Source organism: Saccoglossus kowalevskii, chromosome 5 (assembly GCF_978046115.1).
Source record: "Saccoglossus kowalevskii chromosome 5, keSacKowa6.1, whole genome shotgun sequence".
Taxonomy (NCBI): domain Eukaryota; kingdom Metazoa; phylum Hemichordata; class Enteropneusta; family Harrimaniidae; genus Saccoglossus; species Saccoglossus kowalevskii.
Genome location: NC_140645.1, coordinates 12,046,759 through 12,052,187, shown reverse-complemented (window position 1 = coordinate 12,052,187; position 5,429 = coordinate 12,046,759). Strand labels below are relative to the sequence as shown.

The 5,429-nt window shown below is 33.9% G+C and overlaps 1 long non-coding RNA gene across 1 annotated transcript; it reads left to right on the top strand.

Annotated features, from left to right (window-relative positions):
• The first annotated feature begins 657 nt into the window (after nucleotides 1-657).
• Nucleotides 658-2,870, top strand: LOC146745498 (uncharacterized). The gene is made up of 2 exons (XR_014929492.1): nucleotides 658-753; nucleotides 2,611-2,870. It is a non-coding gene; the product is annotated as an uncharacterized LOC146745498 (long non-coding RNA).
• Nucleotides 2,871-5,429: the final 2,559 nt, after the last annotated feature.

Sequence of the window (5,429 nt, the reverse complement as noted above, 5' to 3'; positions counted from 1 at the left end):
CACGATTAGATTTCCAAATACTGATATATTCATGGCGTAGAGCCACTTCTGTTTATTGTACATCTATCAATAGACAGGAATTACCTTGAAACACATATTTGCCTCCACATCGTCATTTGGACTGGGCAGCAGCTGGACGACAAGCGTGTGGCTAACTCGTGTTCACTGTCATCTTGCACAAGCAATAATCAATAGAATATTAATTAGCAGTATATACACATTATGTATGCGTACCAAATACGCAAAATACATGCCCACAATTCATATATATATACACAACTGATTTACATACGATAAGCGTGCGAATACGCGAATTTACACGATGTATATTAACGATTTTGCCTTGTGCACAATGCATTGTACTCGTAAATTAAGCAATGTATGACCACTGAATGAATTCGCATCTTTCTCCATCATTCGGCATATTATTGTTAAAAATACAGCACATTATTATTTCATTCTACTCAGCAGCTAAATTTAGGAAGTGAAATGTATAATGTAAAGTCCCCTGTCATGATGAAAATTGAAAAATCATCATGAAATATGTAAATAACCAGGTGTAAAATGTTTTGAATGCAGCGACGTGCGGAATCGGATCAAAATCGGATAAAATATTAATCTGGTATTCAAATTAAAAATAGATATGGTAAATTAATAACAGTCAAGCATTCAGACGCTACAAAATACTATATAACAGACACGTCCCATGTCTCTGAGGTCTTCCAAGCAAAACTAACGTCAACAACAAGAAATGTGAGTAACTATATAATTATTGAGAGTATAGACATTCAACATATTAGCGAGTTTGGTGCCATTTTCTTGTTACTATCTTCGGATTGTGTTGTGTTTGCACACTTCTCAGGTTTTTTGCTCTGTGACATGATTATAACATACGGATGTTAAAATACGTATTAATAACAATATTGACAACAGTCCAGCTTGCAATTCCTCTGTACCCAGGTAAAAAATACTCGGAGTGCATTCCCAGAGTTCTCACATTAACACAGAAGACAAAGACTGTCCCATATCTCTCAAAGGAGTGATATCAGTTAATTCGAGTGTACATGAAACAAAACGTAATATCAGGCTACTTGAACAAAGTCCGTGTAGAGAATAGACGATTGGCCGACCACACATACTTTCGAAACACAGATTTCAAAATACTGATATATTCATGGCGTAGTTCCACTGCTGTTTATCATCTGTCAATAGGCAGGAGGTATCTTGAAACACGTACATGCCTTCACGTCGTCGTTTGGACTGGGCAGCAGTTGGACAACAAGCGTGTGACTAACTCATGTTCACTGTCATCTTGTACAAGCAAAAAGCAATAGAATATTAATTAGCATTATATACACAGTATGTATACGTAATATATACACAAAATACATGCCCACAAATTATGTATGCACAATTGATTTACATTTATTATACTCAATAAGGATTTTAAACTTGATAATCAGCATTTAAGGCACTGTAAAAAACAACATGAATGACCAAAATTGTCAACATAGGTAAAATGTTAGCAACACCTACAACGCTCCGCACTTTATGAATTAATTGAGTTTTTTATGAGGTAGTATTTGATGGTTTAATGTTTCTGTTGCATTATAATTTTGTCTTAAACGTGTTCGTTCATGTGTGATCTATCTTACTTACTAAACTGCGTCAGCTCTTTTAAAAACAATATTTTCATTATATAACTGACACAAGAAGACTGACTGAAAGTATTTCCGTTTGATGGCTATAGATTAGACCCTGGACAGAATTTTCTAAACAACTTGTATTGTTTCGTATTTTAGTAAGTTGCATTCAAAGTTATAAGCCTTTTACGTTCATACCCGATATCTGACATTGCGATGACTTTGCTATGTACATACACCATGATTACAACTACACGTACTACTAAAGGTATTTAGTTGCAGTAACACCAACGTTCGCCTATAATTATACTCAGGGTGTGCATTTTTTTGAATTATGTCGACCAATACAATTGTACATTTAGCGAAGTAAAGTAATAATGTATACAAGTAAATCACTAAATGCACGAATCTGTTATGTATTTATAAACTATGTATAATAGTCCCAGACCTCGTTTAATTGAACCACAAATGCAATTAGAATACTGTATCATATGTATGATAAATTAACTTGGTCTAATATAATGGAATAATTACACACTCAATTTTTACCAATTCATTTTATATACAAACCTACTATCGATCTTGTGAATCTTCAAATATCAACGCTAATTTGCTCAACCTAAAATGTAATTAGGTATCATATCATGTATAAAACAGAACGTATGAACAAACATATTTATTGTAGTATTGTGTATTTTAGTGGTAAATTTCTCCTAACAATACCCACATTGCATTATAATCGTTATGTTAAAAATCATCGGATAACGTATCATCGCCAGTACATTTACTTATTCAAAAGTACAATAATTTGTTACAAGTATATGCTATCATAGACACAGTTGTGAGGACTTTTGAAACTAATGGCAACAGTGAGTATGATTATATATGGGTATATTATGTAAACAATTAACATACTAGTCATCTTGACACAATGAAATGTAACGAATTATTCATCTATTTTCTTTAGAGCACAGAACGTCGTTATGATGTCAACACGAATTATTTTGATTTTTACTGGAAGCTGTCTTTTATGGTGGTGGTCGGGTTGGAGAGCTCGTCGAAATCGGAAAACACTCCAATATGTTAAACCACATATTGAAACGAAGACCGACACTAGTACAAACAACTAATGTACCCATACACATATGCTTTCATGATTCAATGAATCTACTAATGCATTCAATAATGTGGAAATAAAAAAACGTTTACTTTAACTAAACTTTAAAACAGATTTCTATATATTATATTTGCATGTTTGCATTGATATATTTATATATATAAGTTTTGCTTCAAACAAGTAAATTCGTCTATAAAAATAGTATCGTGACCATGGTTAAGCAATATTCTTGTACATTCATGTATACCAAGCGAACACAAATGACTTTCTCATTTGGTATGAAAAGACCGGATTGATCTTTTAAATGATAAATCTGCGAACAGGAAAATGTGTACTATTAATAAATACTGTAAGGATTAATAAAGTTCAGACATGAAGGCCAAAAGGGGGAAGATTTATGGGTGAATTACATCAGCGTACGCCTGCACGGCGTTAGTCATTTCAGACATTCCTCCCTCCAAAGCCCCGTGCAGTAACTCTCTTCACAACCGTGTATGTCAATTGGTTGGGCGATAGAAAGTTTACAAACGAATAGATAGCTTTGTTACAAATGACTGCCAACAAATACTTGTAATTCGGTATTTCTGATGTCTTCATATTCCGCTTTATTTCTGGAGATATATGTTGCAGTGACATGAGCACTGAGGTATACCACCTGCTCCTCCATAATATTCAACAGCGGTGACAAACACTGTTACTATGGTCGATGATGCAAGGTCGGTAAAGCATAATTATTTAGTATTTCCAGTGCGACTAACGACTGGCATATCAGACTCGGAATTAAGTATAAATTAGGCTAGTTGAAATTCCAAGCAAACTGTCACGGTCCAAGACTAGAAAGCAAAGCATGTTACCTCCCAACGGCAGAAAATGACAAAGATCGACAAACAATATTAAATCACTATCAAAATATAAATTTATTTCTTCTGTGTGCACACTAGATTGTACAGTATATGCCAATTACTTGCAATAAATTACTATACATTTAATACCACTCAAATACAATACGTACCTCAAATATCAATTACTCATGACTATTAAATCTCAAACTGTATGTGACTGGATTATAAATACATGTATACCGTATTAACCCACAGAACCGGAAATGTGCATTTATTATAACCGACATTCCAGCCGTATTCAATTCATTATAAACTAAGGCCAAGCGATTAGAACATCCATGCATATATTATCTTTACGCCAAGCAACGGCTTTGTTTTACGGGGTTTTACATCAACGAGCTTAATTTCAGGTAATATAACAGTGGCATCTGACACACCACTAAACCTCATTAATCACTATACAAATTACACTACATTGTGGCTCGATACGCTAACACAGTCATATCATAACAACATCTTAACTCAATAGCAATAATATTAATATTAATATTGGTGTCTCTCTAGCTGAATAATAAATGTGTTCGCATTCTTAAAAGAAGAAGCTAAATAGCACAATTCCAAAACTATGAAATACACAAAAAATACATAGAAATATGTCACACCAACACAGCGCCACTGTGCACAGGCATATTTGTGTTGATAACTGTACAGAGCGAGTTAATGAAAGACTTATTCTAATTGGCTATTGATGAATTGATTATAAGCTGTGAGAGCATTGTTACATACACATTGTCCAAATGAAATATTTCAAGGTTTTGTCAAGTGCTTTGCTTGAACATGCACTTTATATGAATGATTTATTAGCATGGTTAATTAAATAGAAGGCGCTGTAATTTGACTTATTACCTGTCAGGTCACACGTGGTTTACCAATAGTACTGTGTAAAACGTTGCCAGCATATAGCTAAATTGGATCATTGTTTCTAGGTGTGAATATAGTCAACGGATTTTACCCCATACCTCTAAATCATATAACATTCGGGAGTGTATTGGAGCAATGCAAATCATAGCAACAATATATTGAGGAACAATATATTTTCTTCTTTGACCACCAGGATTAATTATCCATAATCAGTGTGTAATTATCGTGACTCAAATAAATGCACTATCCACTTGAATTGTCGAGTCATTCAGTGAAAGTATGCAAGATGATTTTTACTTTTTCGTACTGCAGCGAATTACTAAATTAAAAGGCTCGATTCAATCACACACGGATCTTTTATGATCGTCCACAATTGTTTACAGGGAGTTCACACGTTCCTATACTAATCGAAGTTTAGAAAGATATACTTGCACTAATATTTATTTGCACTAAGAAACCTTATATCATGCGGCAGTTTCACTTGGAAAAAATTGAATAGAAACATGTTTCAATCAATAATCTTATTATTATTTTTTCCAAGAAAATATAATCTTCGCCACGACAAGAACTCTCTGTTGAGCAGCGAGTTGTTTCTTGGTGCAGACACACTTTACCTGTGAGTATATTTCACGCCATCAAGTAGATACACATTTTGAATTTTCTAACTTTCAAGTAAATGTGTGTAAGTGTATGTTATACATGATGATTACATGGTATTTCAAATATATTGGCTCCAAAATTCGACCTTGAGTGCATTTCAACAACATAATGCTAAAGGCCCACTGAGAGGAGTACTCAATTACTCAAAGGTGTACTACATTTCATTACATCTGTGATATAAATAGGTGTAATTACTACATTATTGGTGTTATTGAACCAGGTTCCCCGGATTTGGCAAGCCAGCGG